General features: G+C 36.9%; 2 protein-coding genes across 2 annotated transcripts in view; one reads left to right on the top strand and one right to left on the bottom strand.

The window, feature by feature from the left end:
• The window catches only part of LOC137631835 (facilitated trehalose transporter Tret1-like), a 495,928-nt gene that overhangs the window by 330,023 nt on the left and 143,597 nt on the right, over window positions 1–22,308 (bottom strand). Inside the window, exon 2 of the mRNA XM_068363841.1 lies at window positions 10,878–10,916. The gene's annotated coding sequence lies outside the window, so the exon portion shown is untranslated. The remainder of the gene's footprint in view (window positions 1–10,877; window positions 10,917–22,308) is intronic.
• Window positions 1–22,308, top strand: part of LOC137631836 (prohormone-1-like) — a 246,324-nt gene that overhangs the window by 216,940 nt on the left and 7,076 nt on the right. The gene's annotated exons all lie outside the window — the stretch shown is intronic.

The raw sequence follows: 22,308 nt of genomic DNA, 5'->3' as shown, positions 1-22,308 counted from the left end.
GTAACGTGATGAAAATAAGATGAATTATAGCCACGAAAGAAAAAGTAAAAAGACTTGACTGAAGATAGTAGTTTAGTACATTTGCAGACGACTTAGTTCTGTTTTGTGAATCATGGGAGGGATTGCAAACATGATACAAGATTTGAATATAGAGAAAGCAGACATGTAGGACTGAAAATGAATATGAGTAAAAATAAGATATTGTTCAATGAAAATACAGAGACAACATATAAGGATTATAGACGAATCTTTAGAAATTTTTAATGAATATAAATACTTAGGACAGACACACGGTGTTTCCCCAGGACATGAGGCCGAAATTAAAAGAAGGATAAGCATGAGATGGAGGGTATTTGGTAAACAAAATATTACGAAAGTAAAATGCCAGTTTCTCTAAAATGAAAAAGTATGTAATGAGATGGTCCTACCAGTATTAACTTATACATCAGAAATTTGGAGCCTTACTAAAGCCTTGGATCATAAGCTAGTTACAACTCAAAGAGCTATGGAAAAAATAATGATGGGAATAAAGCTAAAAGACAGAAAAAGAGCAACAATGTTACGAGAACAAATGGAGTAGAGGATATTCTAACAACATGTAAGAAAAAGAAATGGGCCAGACATATGATGAGAATGACAGACAATAGATGGACATTAAGAATAACAAAATGGGTCCTAAAGATTGCTAAAGAAGCAGGGGAAGGAAGAGAAGATGATGGATTGACAAACTAAGAAATTTTTGCTGGTTTGGACTGCCATAAAACGACTATAAACAGACAGGAGTGGAATTATATATATATATATATATATATATATATATATATATATATATATATATATATATATATATATATTATATATATATATATAAATATATATATATATATATATATATATATATATATATATATATATATATATATATATTCCACCATAACGTTGTGTAAGGATTTGCGTATCGTCATCCGTCATGCTCAGGAAAGCTGTACTATTCAAGAGCTACCCATACTACATCGGTTTTCTTTGAGCAATCACATGAAAATCTCCCACCATCACCAATATATATATATATATATATATATATATATATATATATATATATATATATATATATATATATATACCAAGGAACTTCCCCCAATTTTGGGGGGTAGCCGACATCAAACGAATGAAAAAAAAAGGACTTCTCTCTACGTTCCCCCCAGCCTGACAAGGGACTCAACCGAGTTCAGCCGGCACAGCTAGGGTGCCAAAGCCCACCCTCCCCCGTTCTCAACCCCAGATGAAGCTTCATAACGTTGAATCCCCTACTGCTGCTACCTCCGCGGTCATCCAAGGCGACCGGAGGAAGCAGCAGGGCCTACCGGAACTGCGTCACAATCACTCGCCATTCATTCCTATTTCTAGCAGGCTCTCTTGCCTCCCTCACATCTATCCTCCTATCACACAGAGCTTTCTTCACTCCATCCGTCCACCCAAACCTTGGCCTTCCTCTTGTACTTCTCCAATCAACTCTTGCATTCATTACCTTCTTTAGCAGACAGCCATTTTCCATTCTCTCAACATGGCAAAACCACCTCAACACATTCATATCCACTCTAGCTGCTAACTCATTTATTACACCCATTCTCACCCTCACCACTTCGTTCCTAACCCTATCTAATCGAGATACACCAGCCATACTCCTTAGACACTTCATCTCAAACACATTAAATTTCTGTCTCTCCGTCACTTTCGTTCCCCACAACTCTGACCCATACATCACAGTTGGTACAATCACTTTCTCATACAGAACTCTCTTTACATTCATGCCCAACCCTCTATTCTTTACCACTCCCTTCACTGCCCACCAACACTTTGCATCCTTCATTCACTCTCTGATGTACATTTGCTTCCACTCCACCATTTGCTGCAACAACAAACTCCAAGTACTTAAAACTGATCCACCTCCACAAGTAACTCTCCATCCAACATGACATTCAACCTCGCACCACCTTCCATTCTTGTACATCTCATAACCTTCCTCTTACCCACATTAACTATCAACTTCCTTCTCTCACATACCCTTCCAAATTCTGTCACTAATAGGCCAAGCTTCTCTTCCGCGTCAGAAACCAGTACAGTATCTGCAAACAACAACTTATTTACCTACCATTCATGATCCTTCTCTTCTACCAGTTTCAATCCTCGTTCAAGCACTTGAGCATTCACCTCTCTCACCACTCCATCAACATACAAGTTAAACAACCATGTCGACATCACACATCCCTGTCTCAGCCTCACTTTCACTGAAAACCAATCGCACACTTCATTTCCTATCCTAACACACGCTTTACTACCTTTGTAGAAACTTTTCACTGCTTGCAAAAACCTTTCACCAATTCCATAAAACCTCACCACATTCCACATTGCTTCCCTATCAACTCTATCATACGCTTATTCCACATCCGTAAACGCAACATACACCTCCTTACCTTTTGCTAAATATTTCTCGCATATCTGTCTTACCGTAAAAATCTGATTCACACATCCCCTACCTCTTCTAAAACCATCCTGTACTTCTAAGATTGCATTCTCTGTTTTATCCTTAATCCTATTAATCAGTACTCTACCATACACTTTTCCAACCACATTTAACAAACTAATACCCCTTGAATTACGACACTCATGCACATCTCCCTTACCCTTATATAGTGGTACAGTACATGCACAAACCTAATCTACTGGTACCATTGACAACACAAAACACATATTAAACAATCTCATGAACCATTCAAGTACAGTCACACCCCCTTCCTTCAACATCTCAGCTCTCACACCATCCATACCAGGTGCTTTTCATACTCTCATTTCATCTAGTGCTCTCCTCACTTCCTCTCTTGTAATCTCTCTCTCATTCTCATCTCCCATCATTGGCACTTCAACACCAGCAACACTAATTATATCTGCCTCCATATTATCTTGAACATTCAGTAAACTTTCAAAATATTCCGCCCAAATTTTCCTTGCCTCCTCTCCTTTTAACAACCTACCATTTCCATCTTTTACCGTCTCTTCAATTCTCGAACCAGCCTTTCTTACTCTCTTCACTTCTTTCCAAAACCAATTCTTATTCTCTTCATATGAACGACCCAATCCCTGACCCCACCTCAGGTCAGCCGCCCTCTTTGCCTCAGTTACCTTGCGCTTTACTTCCACATTTTCCTCTCTATATCTTTCATACTTCTCTACAAGATTACTCTGCAGCCATTCTTCAAATTCCCTCTTTTTCTCTTCCACTTTTACCTTCACTCCTTCATTCCACTATCCACTGCCCTTCCTCATGCTGCCTCCAACAAACTTCTTGCCACACACAATCGCTTGCAATCCCAACAAAATTTTCTTTTACTAACTTCCACTCCACCTCTAAATTACCAGTTTCTCTTACTTTCCCTCTGTCATATGCCATTTTCAACCTTTCTTGATATTCACTTTTTACCTCCAGTTTTATTACCTTTTCAACCCACACTAGCTCCCTTTTACATTCCCCACTCTATTCCCCCACTCTCTTGCTACAACTGATTTTCCTTCCACCAAAAAATGAACAGACATACCGTTAGCCATACCCCTAAACATGAACAGGTCTTTTAATCTTCCAAACATTCCTTTAGTTATCAACACATAATCCATTAACACCCTTTCTACTACTCTTCCATTTGCCACTTTTACCCATGTATACTTGGTTCACCTTCTTTTTCACAAAGCTTGAGCTTGTCACCATCTCTTGCTCAACACACATATCTACCAGTCTCTCACCACTCTCATTTTCACCTGGTATGCCATACTTCCCAATGACACCTCCCCCTCTCCAGCGTCCACTCTAGCATTTAAGTCACCCCTGACAACTACATAATTCCTTCTCCACCAGTCCTTCTACACACCTAGTTAATTCATTCCAGAACTCATTCTACTCTTCTTCACTTTTCTCACAACCTGGCCCATACGCACTGACAAAAGCCCAACATTCCCTACCCAACCTAACCCTTACTCACATTAATTAACCCAGATGAAATCTCCTTCCATTCCACTACTTTACCTGTCATCCATTCACTCAGCAATAAAGCCACACCTTCTCTTGCTCTTCCCCTTTCAATCCCAGACACTCTACCAGACATTTCACCAAACATCACTTCTCCCTTCCCTTTTATCTTTGTCTCACACAATGCCAATATATCCATCCTTCTATTCCTAAACATACTTGCAATCTCACATCTTTTACTCTCTATCGTACTACATCCACGCACATTCAGACACCCCAAAACCAGAGTGCGGGGAGCAGTCACTCTTACACCAGCTCCACCTCTTCGATGTCTCACAGGAGTATACAATACAGGAGAGAGGGTTTCCAGCCCCCTCGTCCTGTCCCTTTTAGTCGCCTCTTATAATTTAACATGCAGGGATATGCTGGCGCTATTCTAATTGTATTTATGGCCCCGTGGCCACAGGGGGCATATATATACAGTATATATGTATATGTATGTGTATATATATATATATATATATATATATATATATATATATATATATATATATATATATATATATATATTCATCTGTTTAAATTATCAACACGATAAAGTAGAGGAGGGAAATAAACAGCAAGTAGAATAAGAAATTCTTCATACAAAAATTTTCAGCAATAATTTTCAAGAAAATTAAATCCATCAACCAATCTAGTATTCACGTTATGCAGCCACTCACCTGTGGAATATTTTAAGAGGATTGGCGCGTTCAGAGAGAGAGAGAGAGAGAGAGAGAGAGAGAGAGAGAGAGAGAGAGAGAGAGAGAGAGAGAGAGAGAGATGGTGTTTTTATTTCTGAAATGTCCAGTTTCAACTGCAAGAATAAAACATGTTTTCTTTGTATGAATGAATACGATGAAGAAATGAAAATCCAGCATAGTTGGTGTAGAGATTCGGGGCAAATTAAACCCCTCCCCCTGATGACGTCATAGTCAATCATGTTGTCTCCCACTTTAACAGCGGTCACAACACATCCCGTTAAAGTGATTAGAAGTTAGTATAGTTTGAAGTTTGTAAGGGTTTGTATTATGACCGCTGCTAACTTGAGAGACCACGTGATTGGCTATGATGTCATAAAGGGGTGGGGCTTAATTTGCTCGGAATCGTTGCGGCAACTATAAAGTCTTGAAACAACCAGGTACAGTTGGACGCAGAAAACCCTGGGACACCCTAGCTCTGTGGAAGTTTACCCTGTCACGTCCTAATCGAGCCTTGCCTTTTGATGTGTTTTGCCCTAATCTCTACCTCTGTCACCTCTCCATTACACTAGCTGTTTGGTTACTCACCGCACAGTAACAGTGTGACAGGGTGCACTTTCCCAGAGCGAGGTGTACCACGAATTCCTGTGTCCAACTGTATCTTACGAACATAATTATACACATGCATAAAAAAAGATTTTTTGTTTCCCGTATATAAAAAGGTAAAATATTAGAAGGAATACACTTTTGTAATGATAAGGATAAAATGACTTCTAGTTGCTCAAATGAAAAAGCTATTTTAGAAAATCAACGAAAGGTAAGATAATCTCTAACGGTCTTAAAGGACAAGGAATTGCTTTAGTCCACATAGTAAAATGTGAAGGTCGTTCGAAAATTCTACAAGAAATAGCGTCCGTTAATTTCGTAAAAAGAGATAAAAGATATTTACAATAGTAGCCATTCTTATTATTATCATTATTATTATTACTTGCTAAGCTACAACTCTAGTTGGAAAAGCAGGATGCTATAAGCACAGGGGCTCCAATAGAGAAAAATAGCCCAGTGAGGAAAGAAAATAAGGAAATAAACTACAAGAGAATTTTAAAAATAATAAATCTTTCATATATAAACTATAAAAACTTCAAAATAACAAGAGGAAGAGAAACAAGATAGCCACAGAAGTCCACCATAGTTTATGATACAAATCAGAATATCCCAAAATATGAGACCAAAGAAAGTTGAATGCCTCAGAATGCGAAGCTCGTAGCAAAGTCCATATTGTTTTCTTAGTCTTTTGGACATAAAAACAAGACAACCAGCCGAGACTTTTGTTAAACTCCAAATTCCAATGTATGTTCCTGTCATACAAAGGTGAGCTTTCTTTCTCCTCCTCCCAGCTTTCACATAAAAATGACACTTCCAATTTCATCCTTTTAAAGCTAGACATAACTATATTTGGCCTTCAACATAATACAGTAGTGCTAAGGAAGATATTTCTAGGAGAGAAACTGTTAAAAATTTACATTAAAAAACGGTAGATGTCTGGCAACATTTATACCACGATTTTTACCGTTTTAAAAACGTATATATTGACGTAAATGAGTGATCTACGCCACCGACCCGTAAAAGAAAGTAACAAAGTAGGGTAAAATTACGGTCGCCTGTATTTTATTGACATACGGCAGAGAAAAGTACTGTATATTTCTACAAAGAAATTCCGATTAAAATGACGGGTTTTTTTAACAGTGTATGATATTTGTTTCCTATGGTCAGGGTAAATGCTGATCTCCTATTACTAATCGAAAATAAAGAGTAAAAAAATTGACAAATCGTGAAAACAGTGCTACACGAGATAATAAAAATAAATAAATGATGACAAATCGTCGAGGTGTTGAATAAAATGACAAAACACAAAACTCGCAAAAATCATGGAACACTTTATAAGCAAACTTTAAAAGTCTCTAAGATGAAGTAAACTGAGGCTAACAGATTTGAGTTACGAAGAATACTATTAAAATGATGCACTAATACACTATTGGCTGGAAAAACTGACAAACATTAATAATAGAAAATTATTAGAAAAGATTAAATTAAATAACGCTATAAATACAAAGTAATTAATACTAGATTTACATAAAGGAAAATGCAAATCAGGGTCCGGATCCAGATCATCTCCGCAAGATATTAGAGTCGCCTATGGCCTAAGATCTATCTACGGGGGAAATTTCATCCAAATCCGTCAATTTGTTTTGGCGTAATCTTTAAAATTTAGAAAAAATGCAATTTCAGATCATTTCCAAAATTCAATGGGGTTGTTCATGACTTAGGATCTATCTGTGGTGAAAATTTCATCAAAATCCATTGGGTAGTTTTGACGTAATTCTGTCCACGGACAAACAAATAAGTGAACAGACTCAAAAATATAACCTCTTCGCAACTTCATTAGCGAAGGTAATAACATAATCTGACGCACAATTAATGCATATCTGAAAGTTATGTTTGCAGTGCTTCTAGGACTGAACCAAAATCCAGCCATCCGTTGAGATACTACCGCTAGAGAGTTATTGAATACTTTAACTGGCCAGACAGTACTACATTGGATCCCTCTCTCTGGTTACAGCTCATTTTCCTTTGCCTACACATACACTGAATAGTCTGGCCTATTCTTTCCACATTCTCCTCTGTCCTCAAACGCCTGACAATACTGAGATTATCAAAACATGGCTAAAGGGTTTAACTACTGCAATGTCATTGTTCAGTGGCTACTTTCCTCTTGGCAAGGGTAAAGGAGACTATTTAGCTATGGTAAGCAGTTCTTCTGGGAGAAGGACACTCCAAAATCGAACCATTGTTCTCTGGTCTTGGGTAGACCCATAGCCTGTGTACCATAGTCTTCCACTCTCTTGGGTTAGAGTTCTCTTGCTTGAGGGTACGCTCGGGCACACTATTCTACCTTCTTTCTCTTCCTCTTTGTTTTTTTAAGTTTTTATAGATTATATATGAAAGATCTAATTTACTGTTACTGTTCTAATAATATTTCAATTTAATTGTTCTTTACTTCTCCTATAGTTTATCTATTTCCTTATTCCCTTTCCTCACTAGACTATTTTCCCTGCTGGAGCCCCTGGGCTTATAGCCTCCTGCTTTACCAATTAAAGATGTACTTTGGATAGTAATAGTAACTTACTGGCAAGCTCCCCCAAGACGAAGAAACAGTTGAACAGAGAAAGAAAATGGCAAAAATCATTAAGAGATTTTGTTTTTTATTTCTCTCTCGCATAACTGAGCCGCCGACGACGATCTCTCAATACCCTGCAGGATTTCCTTTAATAAAGCGATACATCTTGAAGGCACTACATTGGATTTCGATAATGTGCAGAAGGATATCGGGAGAAAGACGCCAAGTGGGCAGTGGTACAAATTACAAGATTAGCTTTTATTATTATTATTATTATTATTATTATTATTATTATTATTATTATCATAATTATAATTATCATCATCATAATCATTATCATTATTATTATAATTATTATCACCATTATTAGTATTAATATAATTAATACTCAATATCATTATCATTATTATTACTAGCCAAGCTACAACCCTAGTTGGAAAATCAAGGTGCTATAAGCCCAAGGGCTCCAACAGGGGAAAATAACCCAGTGAGGAAAGAAAATAAGGAAATAAATAAGCGATATAAGAAGTAATGAACAATTAAAATAAAATATTCTAAAAACAATAACCACATTAAAACAGTTATATCATATATAAACTATAAAACGACTTATATGAGCCTGTTCTAAATAACATTTAGTGCAAATTTTAAACTTTTGAAGTTCCACCGATTCAACTACCCGATTAGGAAGATCAATCCAAAACATGGTCACAGCTGGAACAAAACTTCTAGAATACTGTGCAGTATTGAGTCTCATGATGGAGAAGGCCTGATCATCAGTATTATGATCTTGTCGAACTTAATTCTTGAATTCGTTTACCATGTCACTGTTCACTACATCCGCTGGAAGTCTGTTTCATGTATTTGCTATTTTGTATGTAAATTGTTATATTGAGTGGTATTAGTTCCTTTTCAATTACAATTTGTATCAGTTACCTCTGAACGGATTTGTGCTAAGCGTGAAGAGGTTATGGTAGTCTACATTTGTTATTCCTTTAAGAATTTTGAATGCCTCTATAAACTGTTCCCTTAGTCGTTTAGTGGTGTTAGCAGAGAGAGAGAGAGAGAGAGAGAGAGAGAGAGAGAGAGAGAGAGAGAGAGAGAGAGAGAGAGAGAGAGAGAGAGAGCACGCATAAAAAAACACACGCAATGGCAAACACGCATGTATATTATATTATACGTGAGAAGACCTTAACGAGGTGAAAGGGTATGTGTATCGCCATGATCAATAAAGCTGTACTACACAGTATTCTTCTCAACTGGCATATTTGTACTCCAGGCCCCGACTTTTGCAGTTGATGATTGGGTGAAATCAGTCTGTCCGAATCCAGTAGTTTTGTGTTGACACATTTTCAAATTTATGAATATGTTAAATCCTATAATGTCTGCTCAGTATATGCAAGCAAAAAATTCAATACAAAATTAACTCGATAAACATAATATAAATTAGTTCATAGATGAGTGACAAACTTTGTTAGATAATAAACAACTCCCACCGAAGTTGTAGACAAGCAATAAGTTAATCGAATGTTGGAAACAATAGCAATAAAAATATCGATATGCATGTGCCTGTCATTATATTCAATTGTTTTTGTATTTCCAGGTAGGGATAAATCTCATCAATTGCATTGTTTCAGTCAGTTAAATATAATGACACTGGAACGGGCCCTCGGTAAGCCACATACCTTCGCCAACGCCACATCACAAGATAGGCAACTGAATTATGCACATTTTGGAACTAGTTTCATGGAAGTCTGATAAAAATTAACCATGATATAACAAAAGGATGTTTTTTACCTTTTATTGACCTTGACCTTCGACCCAATCACTCCCAAAATGTAATCAAATCGTCTTGAATCCTGGCCAATCATCCAACCAAATTTCATGAGATTCGATAAAATATTTTTTGAGTTATGCGAATGACAAACTAACAAAATACAAACATAATAAAAAAAAATGACGCCTTTCAACATATAACCTTCTGACAAAGGTAATAATAATAAAGAGTATATACATAACAAAATTCAATGTGTATGGAATTTTTACTTTATTACTAATACATTTTTCTTAACTGCCATATTACGACAGCTTTTATAGACCCCAATTTGATCATAGTGGGGTAATATCAAACACTGTTAGTCTCCTCCTCCTACTTGTCCCACCGTTATGCCTACATTAAGAGGTCGTTTGCCTAATGCGCCCTCTCCAATGCCTTCTTATACAAATCGTTTCCTACAATGCAGGATAGGATACACACACACCATCTTATATAAAGGTACCCTGACACTTGCAAGACTTTTTGCCAAGAATTTGTCGTGGCAAGTCGTGACATTTTGTGTCACGAACTTGAAGATAAAAAAAAAGCAAATATTACCTCAGAATCGCAGCTGACCTGTCCACATTGACACGAACTGGCACGACGAGTTCACGCACAGTTTGCGCATACTTTGCGCACTTCCCGCATCGTCCCGACGAGTTCACGAACAGTTCGCACATGGTTCACGACCCGGTCACGAAATTTTGTCGTGACCAAAATTTTGAACATTTAAAAATTCTCGTCACGACATGCCACGATGTCACGACGGGTTTACAAACACTTCACGCCAGTTCAGGACGAGTTCACGCCAGTTCACGACTCGAGTCGTGATAATGAGTGCCAAAAATTCGTGCAAGTGTCAGCCTGGCTTAACTCTTAGCCCTTTCAAACTAATTCTATTTTTCAGCAGAAATTGAGTAGACTACCACCTTTGTGGAATAATAACAAATCAATTTACAAAAATAAGGTACCCAAGTTGTAAGCAATGGTTACTTCTCTCCCGCGATGCATTTGGTAATTGTGTGTTACCTCCTGATTTCACTTCCATTGCATTTAATATACAAAACGGGTTACAAATGTTTTATTTTCTTGAAAATAATGTAAATACAATACAAATCAACTAACCTGTCTATATGATGGAAGTACAGCATCAACTCCATAGATCTGATGGAAGAAAAATGCATACATGTAACTTATCATAAATTAATAATTTTAAAATACTGAGCCTTTCAGGCCCACATTTACTTGACATAATATCACTTGGAAATGTCTTACTAAATAATATGTTTCATCAGAATCACTAAACACACTGTGCTTACTGTTCTGTACGAAACCCTTCCAAAATGACGACTAAATATCCAGATAGATAGATAGATATATGTACTTACACACGCAATGGCACACCCCACCTCCTCTCATGGGGGTATGACAACTCCTCCCTATATGCACACACACGCGCGCGCGCACGCACACACACAAACACACACAAACACACACACACACACACACACACACACATATATATATATATATATATATATATATATATATATATATATATATATATATATATATATATATATATATATATATATATACACAGTATATAGCCCAACACTTACTCTTTATCATAAAGGGGAGATTAGCATGTGTAAAATATGCTTAACACCGAATTAAAAAGCTTGATTTGATGTAAAAGGCCAGCCTCTACTACAATTGAAAAGAAAAAATACATTACCCCTACAACTAATATTCCCTAAGATCAAGGCTAAGCGTGTAGGTACCTGATATCTCTACCTCAAGCCTCGGTGCTTATGCAGATCTGATAATCCTTAAGACAAGAACATGGAGTCAACAATGCCTTCCAGTCAGGAGGACTAGGTAGTCAGTATGGCTGGTTCTTACCGGCCATAAAAGTCTGTGCATCAAGCGTGTGGCAAAGAGCAGTCTCCCAGGTAAGCAAGGTGCTGTATTTCCCAGGAGATAACACGCACGTAATCTCGATCATTTTATTCTTGCGATTTGAGTTCCACTGTTTTTGCCATTGATCAAGGACTTGTCCTTGTGAATGTAGGCTTAAAATAATCAGCAATGATGTGACATACTCAAATGGAACAGACCAAGAAAGTCTACTCATTCAACACTTGCGAAGTAATTTAGATGTGAATCTTTGTACTCACAAAAAAATATGACTTATTGCTAAAGAGAACAGTTTTATATGAATAACAATTCTGTTGACCTTTTGCTCGACCTTGACCTTTAACCTAGAGCTTTCAAAATTGAATAACTTCCATGTCTCAACCAAAAAAAATTCATCCCTGAAAGTTTAACAACTCTATGAGTAAAATTGTGGCCAAGTTGTTCATAAGCATACAAACAGACAAACTTCGGGCATAAACACAACCTCCTCTTAACTTCGTTGGTGGAGGTAATAAAACGGAAAAATGGAAATGAATACTCCCCAGCAGCCTTGCTGCATCATTAACTCAGAAGACAGCAGGTGAGATTAGATGAAGCAATTAATCTACATTCCTAGTTCTAAGTAAAGCATTCCTTATCCATTCTCCAGGTTCTCCTGTCTAACTTTCAAGTGTCTGTCTCCGACTGCTTGTCTAAAGGCCCTTCCACACAAGGGGCAAATACAGGGCGGGCACTCAGATTTGCCTGTAATTCTCTTGTTTTGAAACAATGTTACCAGATCAAACAGCCCAAGCCAGGCAGTAGGCAAAGGCAGGCAAACTTATGACTTTGGCCAGACGGGGGGCAGAGGACAAAGGCCAGTCAAGAGTTGTCAGACAATGGTCAGCCGCACATCCAGTACCTCTACGACACGGTCACTTTGATGGTTTGGCCGTAGTTTCCTCGTCTACGACGTCATATACACTCGTGATCGTCACCCATACAAGAAAATTGGTAACAGTGTCTGCCCGTCGTGCAATTGCATCTTGTGTGGAAGGACCTTAAGAGCCCCCACCCGGAGATAAATTCCGGGCAATCTGTATCCATCCATCCCATCTGCCATTATTTGCTGAAAATCTTTCCCTCTATCTATATCAATCTCCATCCTTTGCATTCAGATCTTCCTGAACAGTACCATCCTGTTCGTAATACAACGTATGCAGTTAATTCTAAAAGTCATCCCGTCTCCACCATGAGGGTCAATACTAAACAGTATTCTAGAAGTTTTATTCCAACTGTGACCTTGATTTGGCATGATCTTCCTAATCAGGTAGTTGAATCAGTGGAATTTCAAAATTGCAGCAAATGTTTTTATGCTGAACAGCCTGACATAAGGCTTTTCATATTTTATGTATGAAGGATATATTCTAATGTTGTTAAGGTTCTTAAAATGTTATTTCCATGGTTCATCACTTCTCTTGTAGTTTATTTCTTTCCTTGTACCCTTTCTACACTGGGCTAGTTTTCCCTGTTGGAGCCCCTGGGCTTGTAGCATCCTGCTTTTTCAACTAGGGTTGTACCTTAACTAATAATAACCTAATGTTTTGCTCTTGTTCTGTAACAAGCATCAAAATATTTGCCAGGTGCGGCTAGGCCAAGATAATAATGCGTAGGGCTTCTGTTTATGGAGTCAATAGCAAGCGAATAAAATGGCTGTTGCTTTTCTTACAGGGGAATGAAATTCAATATAAATTTATACAATGTTCTTAAGCGACCGGATGCGAACAAGTACGAGTTTCTTCGTCTCAACAAATAAATAAACATGAATTTAATTATTCAAATATGGACACAGATTTCTATCAAATCTAATAAGGTTGTGGTGGCCTATTGGAAATGTCTCTGTTTGGCGATCGAAGGACTGGTGTTCGAGTCATGCTAAAGCTCGATAGTTTCTTTCAGTGCCTACAGCCTCACCATCCTTGCAAGCTAAAGATGAGGGGTTTGGGAGAGCCTATAGGTCTACCTGCTGAGTCATTCGCAGCCATTGCCGGGCCCTCCCTAGTGCCAGATTGGGCGCTGATCCACCTCTAAGACATGTCCTGCTAACTAGGGCATTATCACTGTCCTTTTACCCTGACATTCATGAGCGGCCTTTAAACCTTTAAGCGTTTAAAAGAGAGCCACTAAATATAAGTGTCTATAATTCAAATCTGATTCCAGATATTGATCCAAGGACAGTGATAAGATTGTTCATAGAAAGGTCGATGCTCTACTACTTTCTTCTATCTATCCAACTATCTATCAGACTAAGCAATATTCTTTTTTATATAAAACCAAATGAAAGCAGTTTCAGATTAGCCATGGCCAAGATTAGTTGCTTTGTTATTCACTACGTAAGTTTTCATATCAAATACTCGATTGTATAGCAGAGACTTGCTGTAAATGAAGCGTTATTTGGCATCACTGCCTTCACGCATGCTTCTACTTGCTGTTGTATAAAGTATAATGCATAAAGTTCAGACCTCTCAATGGTGGCTACAACACCCATAATTCCTTTTTTGGGCTATATATGAGTTTCTTCAAGTAACTTACACGATTCTACCTCATAACCAAAATGAATATTATATAAAAAAAATATTCACATTCTTGTTAATCTAGTTTTTAAGTATGGTGTCTCTTTTTTATTTCTATTAAATCTTATGCTGTCTGGAGACATTGAGCGAAATCCGGGACCAGTACGTCCTTGATTTCATCAATGTCGTCCTCTGTATTGCAATATTCATGGTCTTCATGCAAATATCCAAGACCTTACAGTTGCGTCCAGACAGTATGTTATTTTTTTGTGCTCAGAAACTTTGGTTCCTAATATGAGGCACTCGTCTGAGCTCCTTATAACTGGTTTTAAGAAGCCAATAATGTTGAAACGTGATGCCATCCCTAGGCCCAGGGGAATGGCGGTTTATATTAGGACCGACTACCCTGCTTCTCATAAGTCCTGCGTAAATGTGCATGTCATGAGATTCAGGTAATGAAAGTTTGTGCCAGGCATAACAACTTTTATTTGTGTTCGATCTACCGGAATCCAGACATGGATGATTCTATCTTCAATTGTCTTCTTACCATTATGGCTAAGATACAAGAAGATGATAGAAAGGCTTCTTTTGTCTTTGTTGGTGATCTTCATGCTCACCATAGGGAGTGGTTAAGTTCTATCTCTCCTACCGATCGCCATGGCTTAAGAGCTTTGTCTCTGAATCAGGCTGTGAGCAAATCATAAATGAAGCTACTCACAGGTCTGGTAAATGCTTGGACCTCATATACACTGACTCCCCTGTCGTTATAACTAGTAAGGTTGGTTCTCCAGTCGGGACATCTGATCAGGCCTTGATTTCATTAGTAGTGAAGACTGATCAGCCTGTCCCTGATATATCATACTCTTGTACAATTTATATGAAATCCCAAGCAGACTGGAATGGGATTTTGCATGACCTTTTGTACTTGAATTGGTCCCAATTATATAGTAGTGTTGATCCTGTTGTCATTTTGAATGAGAATCTAGTCAACATAATTGACAGGTGTATCCCTACTCGTGTGCTAAGGTACCGAGTGAAGGCCAAACCATGGTTCAATGATGATTGTAGACATGCTTATTTCGAGAAGCAGGAGGCCTATCACCTTTGGAAGGGTAGCAGATCAGATTTGACCTGGAACAACTATACTCAGCTTCGAGTTTTTGTTCAGAGAGTTTAGGCCTCAACTGAAAAAGGTTACAATTTAACCATAAAAGAAACCCTCTCTGGTACAACTCAGGAACATAAATGGTGGTCTACCCTTAAATCTGCACTCTTTGGTGTAGATGCAACAGTTCCCCCTTTACTTAACCAGATAGCTCAGTCACTCACTGTCCAAAGGAAAAGGCAACCCTTTTGGCTGACGTTTTTGACAGCAAACAGAGTAATGAGAAACTTGAACTTCCTCATTCCTATTTTCCTGAGGCTAAACTAACTAGTTTAGCTTTTCGATCCTGTGATGGACCTTGATGCTTATGGAGGTGTAGACCCAAATGGTATTTTTCCTTTGTTTTTTATAAACACAGCAGATTTCTTAACTCCAAGGTTATCTGTTATATTGCGCAAGTTGGCAAGAAGAGGTGCTTTTAGCGCTTATTGGAGAATTGGTAAGGTTACTTCTCTATGTAAATGTGTTTGTGCTGGCTCAAGTCCCACTGATTACTGCCCAATTTCCATAACTCCCATATTATCTAAAGTTTTTGAACGTCTTTTGGCAAAACGTCTTCATAGGTTTGCTGAAGGTAATCATCTATTCCCTAGTTTGCAATTTGGTTTTCGTAAAGGCCTTGGAGCATGTATATGCCCTCCTTACAATCTCCAATGCTGTACAGAAATCCCTTGATTGCGGTCAGGAAATTCTTATTATTGGCCTTGATTTTAGTGCTGCCTTTGACCGTGTTAATCATGAGGCCCTTGGTTTCCAACTCAAACAGTTGGGAGTGGGTGGATCTTTTCTTAGCATTATTATTGATATTTTAAGTAATAAATTTCAAAGAGTTGCTCTTGATGGGCACCATAGTGAGTATAGGAATCCGATATCCGGTGTTCCACAGGGTAGTGGTCTTGGCCCATTACTTTTTATACTATATACACATGACATGTGGTTTAGCCTAGAAAACAAGCTTGTTGCATATGCAGATGCTGCTACTCTCGTTGCATTAATTCCATCCCCTGAATGTAGATCTGGGGTTGGTGAATCCCTTAATAGAGATTTAGCTAGAATTAGTGCATGGTGAAAATCATGGGGTATGAAGTTGAATCCTAACAAAACTCAAAGTATGAGTGTAAGTAGGTCAAAGACAGTGGCTCCTTAACATCCTGATCTCAGTATTGATAATGTTTCTTTAAATTTGTATGACTCTTTTAAAATTTTAGGTGTGATTCTCGACAGTATATTTACTTTTGAGAAACACATTAGGTCTGTGTCTTCTTCAATTGCACAAAAAATTGGCTTATTGAGAAATTCTTACAAGATTTTCGGTGATAAATCTATTCTGAAGAAGTGTTTTAATTCTTTCATTCTACCTTGTTTTGAGCATTGTTCTCCTGTCTGGTCTTCAGCTGCGGATTCTCATCTTAATTTGTTGGAGAGAATACGGTCTATTAAATTTCTTATTCCTGATCTAGATATTAATCTTTGGCACTGTCGTTCAATTAGTTCATTATGCATGTTGCATAAGATTTTTCAGAACTCTGACCATTCTTTACATTCAGATCTGCCTGGACAATTCTATCCTGTTCTTAATACTAGGCAGGCAGTTAATTCTAATAGCCAGGCCTTCTCCATCATGAGGCTCAATACTACACAGTATTCTAGAAGTTTTATCCCAGCTGCTACCAAGTTGTGGAATGATCTTCCTAATTAGGTAGTTGAATCAGTAGAATTTCAAAAGTTCAAAGTTGGAGAAAATGTTTTCATGTTGATCAGGCTGACATGAGTCTTTTTATTGTTTATATATGACATATCTGTTTTTGACGTTGTAAATAGTTTATTTAGGACATGTCTGTTTTAACGCTGTTACTGTTTTTAGAATGATCTATTGTAAACTTATTCTCATCATTTCCTTATTTCCTTTCCTCACTGTGCTATTTTTCCCTGTTGGAGCTCTTGGGCTTATAGCATCTAGCTTTTCCAACTAGGGTTGTAGCTAGGCTAGTAATAATAATAATAATAATTGATTAATAATAAAACGTTTGTGAGCCCTGTAGTCATTGTAAACAAGTTATACATCTACAGGAATTTTCAAATCTTCCTGATAATGTTACATGATTAATCCACATTATTATCTTAAGTTACATGTAACTACTAAATTTCCATAGCCCCGATTCAACATCAAGAGATTTTTTATCAAATCTGCATTTCATTTTGTCTCATCTCAGAAGTCATTGCGTATATGGTACCAAGCAAACACTCTTCTATCTAATTTTTCTTCATCTTGTTTTGTTAAGTTTTTATAAAAGATTTATTTTAATGCTGTTACTGTTCTTAAGATATTTTACTTTTCCTTGTTTCCTTTCCTCCCTGGGCTATTTTCCTGCAAGGGTTGTAGCTTAGCAAGTAATAATAAAAATGATAATAATAATAATAATAATAATAATAATAATAATAATAATAATAATAATAATAATAATAATACTAAATGTTTGTGAATTATGGGTTTTAAAATACCACTCCAATCCTAAGTTCTTCTACAACCTCAGACGAACTTCCAGACCCGATATCGTCTCATAGCTGGGGAGAGCCGCAAACAATGCGAAGCAAACTGCAACACTGGTGGACTATTGGATACGTCCCTTCCTGGCGATTTGCCCAACTGGGGTTCGAGGACTGATGAGGATGGATGGTGGAGAGGGAGTGAAGAGAGCTTGAGAAGAACCGGTGATGGGAAGAAGATCGAGAGGGAGACAGAGAATTAGATAGTGAGATAAGGTGAAGGATGATATGGAGAGAAGAGGTTTGGTGGAAGAGGATGTTTTTGATAGAAGGAATTAGAGAGGACGCATCAGGCAACCGACCCCTTAATGTAGGGATAACGGTGAGGAAGAACACACACACACACATTATATATATATATATATATATATATATATATATATATATATATATATATATATATATATATATATATATACATATGTATCTTTATATATTTATATATATATAATATACATACATATATGTATATATATATATATATATATATATATATATATATATATATATATATATATATATATGAGCTAAGTTGGGAGAGCCTAGTCATCAGCAGCCATAGCCTGGCCCTCCCTGATCCTAGCTTGGATGGAGAGGGGACTTGGGCGATGATCATACATTTATATCATCAGTCTCTAGACTCTAGAGCATTGTCCTGCTAACCAGAGCACTGTACTGTCCCTTGTCTCGGCCATTCGTGAGCAGTCTTTAAACCATTATAAACTATGAGTATAGCCAAATATCAGATGTTTTATTTATAAATTCGAGGGAGTGAAGCGAGGTCTCTCATTCCAGATTAAGAGACAGTTAAAAGGAATTACCATAGAATCTTTTCATATCAAGCTAAAGTGATGTTGCTGAACTATGACAGAAGACACACTTATAAATATATACAAGTAAGGGAATACCTACAAAATCAAATTTCATTTAGCAGAGTATCAGTATAGATATCCTAGCCATAGTCGAGTGTGTATTTTTCAATTAATGACAATTAATCCAGGATAATCCACAAATATCTCTTTCCTAACTTTCCTTTGACAATAAACCATCTGATGGGGTGTACATGGATGTGTGTTCATTTTGGCCAAAAAAAAAAAACGTAATTAGAACATTAAGGAAATGGACATCTGAACATGAGAGCAAATGCAAATAAATTCATAGCAAAATTAACACAAAAACCAAATAAATGAGGAATAGCTTGAAAAGCTGGATGCTATAAACCCAAGGTTCCAACAGGGAAAATAGCCCAATGGAGAAGGAAATAATGAAATAAATGAACTACAAGACATGAAATGAACAATCAAAATAAAATATTTTAAGAACAGTGACAACATTAAAATGAATCTTTCATATAATGTATAAACTATAAAAACTTTAAAAAACAAGAGGAATAGAAATAAGATAGAAAAGTGGGCCCGAATGTACACTCAAGCTAGAGAACTCTACCCTAAGACAGTGGAAGACCATGATACAGAGGCTAAGGCACTACCCAAGACTAGGGAACAATTGTTTGATTTTTGAGTGTCCTCCTAGAAGAGCTGCTTACCATGGCTAAATAGTCCCTTTTACCCTTACCAAGAGGAAAGTAGCCACTGAACAATTACAATGCAGTAGTTAACCCCTTAGGTGAAGAATTGTTTGGTAATCTCAGTGTTGTCAGATGTATGAGGACAGAGGAGATTGTGTAAAGAATAGGCAAGACTATTCGATGTATGTGTAGGCAAAAGGAAAATGAGCCATAACCAGAGAGAAGGATCCAATGTAGTACTGTCTAGCCAGTCAAAGAATCCAAACCTTTCTGAGCTAAAGATTAAAATGTACAAATTAACAGACGCTGTATATTTATCTCTTGGGTGATATTTTGAAGAATTACTGTAAGCTGAGCATAGCTGGAAGGCCGGTTAGAGTTTGGAGCAAGAGTAAAATTTGATTTTTTTATTTCTTGAAAGGGGAAGATGTGGAATAAACCACAACTGTGCGATGATGTGCCGTTGTAAAGGCCATACCAATTAAGTATTTGCTACTACTACAACTCATGGCGTCATCATTAGTATCATACAAGAGTCGGACTAAAGATAACGTCATAGTGGATTTGTTTATCTTTGGTGTGAGATCAAGGTTAAAAGTTTTTGAAATTTGCTTATCTTTACCTCTGGCTTTGTTTGTTTTGTTCCTACCTTCTTTCTTTCGGTTTTGTATTAATATTGATTTGATACGTGATTGATACAAGTAATATTGGTGTTTTTATTAATACAAGCGCACCAAATGGCTTGTCTGTTTCTTATCATGTGTTGGACATGGCCCAAGTTGATAAGATAGTGATATATGCTATGGTTGACAGAAAACAATTGATTAGAATGTCCAAGATAAGTTGTTTCGTTGCACGAGAAAAGTAACATGTCATAAGGTGCCAGGAAAAGTGTGCAATTAATTATTCGTATAAATATATTAAAAAATAAAAATGTATGAATTTCAATCAGGGATTAGATTTGAAGAGTTGGTGATGTCAAGGAAACAATTGAGTAGATGTTTGGTCGTTAAGATAAAAAGCTTCATCTGATCACGTGGACCTACAAAGGGATTGAAACAGCAATGTTGTAAGCACGGAGGGCACTGTAAAGGGTTCAGCATATTATGAAGTACCAAAAAAAGTTACTTGCAAATACTGGCGCACATATAATTAAGGGTTTGATCTGAAAAGGGGGTAGTTGCTAAAATTTTTTCCTGTATTTCTAATGAATGAACAGTCGTAAAAGAAAATATAGAAATTACAGGAGATTTAAGCAAAAAAAAAAAAAAAAAAAAAAAAAAAAAAAAAAAAAAAAAAAAAAAAAAAAAGGAGGACTTTAATTGGACTTGATTGACTAAACCCTACACTTGATAATTTTCTTAATAAATGCTTTTAAAACGTTTAAAGGCCCCTCATGAGCGGCAAGGGACAGTGACACTGCTCTGTCAAGCCGAACAATGCCCTAGAGACTGACCATATATACATATGATCAGCACCCAAGCACCCTCTCCAACCACGCAGGGACAAAGGAGGGCCAAGCAATGGCTTCTGATGACTCGGCAGATAGACCTACCCTTAGCTCACAAGGATGGTGAGGTTGCAACGACCAAAGAAACTACCGAGTTTGAGCAGAACTCGAACATCAGTTTGGCAATCACGAGGCAAGGACATTATTACATAGGCCAGCACAACCCTCTCCTATATAAGCTGATGATATTGCCAATGACAGTTATATTTGAAAAAAGGCTAGATAAGAGAGAGAGAGAGAGAGAGAGAGAGAGAGAGAGAGAGAGAGAGAGAGAGAGAGAGAGAGAGAGAGAGAGAGAGAGAGAGAGAGAGAAGAAGAAGAAGAAGAAGAAGAAGAAGAAGAAGAAGAAGAAGAAGAAGAATGTCTACAGAAACAATTGTTAAACCGGATTGCTTGAGGGTACACTCGGACACACTATTCTATCTTGTTTCTCTTCCTCTTGTTTTGTTCAAGTTTTTATAGTTTATCGAGGAAATATTCATTTTAATTTTGTTACCCTTCTTAAAATATTTTATTTTTCCTTGTTTCCTTTCCTCAGTGGGCTATTTTTCCTGTTGGAGCGACGGGGCTTATAGCATCCTGCTTTTCCAATTAGGTTTGGAGCTTAGCAAGTAATAATAATAATAATAATAATAATAATAATAATAATAATAATAATAATAATAATAATAATAATAATAATAATAATAACAAAATGAAGGCCAATCAGCGCTATATGATACATTTCAACCTATAACACCAATCAAACCACTTTCGTACAATATCTAAATGTGAAATAAAGAGCGATTAAAAGCATCAAATAAATAAATTAATCAAATTAATTAAATATTGTGATAAAACAATACTCTCTATACATTATTTACAAGTTCATGGTATTACAATTTTTTCCCAATATATCTCTTAAAGGGTTGTCTTGGAGTAAGTGTGTCTTCCTCTGAAGATTAAAAACAAATTGATATCAAAATATGTTTGATATCAATTTGACATCTGACCGCTAATTATGAACCTGACCCTGACCTTGTCTTTACTCTGAATATTGCCCTTATGCATAACATCTATAGAAAGTTTAAGTTTTTCTCTTATATTTTTCAAAGATTATGACAATTTTTTTTTATCTAATCCAACTTCATGAAATTCCATATAATATAAAGTTACTCTCAAGATGACACTTTACGAAAAAAGGTATTCTATTATTGGAAGACCTAGTCCTACATGGCTGACAACGTGAAGTAGGAGATGATGAATGGAGAAGTATTGAATTAAAAGCTAAAGATAGAGACGACTAGCGAAATCTAACCGAGGCCCTTTGCGTCAATAAGCATGGAAGAGATGAT

This window comes from Palaemon carinicauda, chromosome 40 (genome assembly GCF_036898095.1).
Source record: "Palaemon carinicauda isolate YSFRI2023 chromosome 40, ASM3689809v2, whole genome shotgun sequence".
In the NCBI taxonomy this organism is placed as follows: domain Eukaryota; kingdom Metazoa; phylum Arthropoda; class Malacostraca; order Decapoda; family Palaemonidae; genus Palaemon; species Palaemon carinicauda.
Note: the sequence above shows the minus strand (reverse complement) of the source record. Positions and strands in the feature narration are given on the sequence as shown.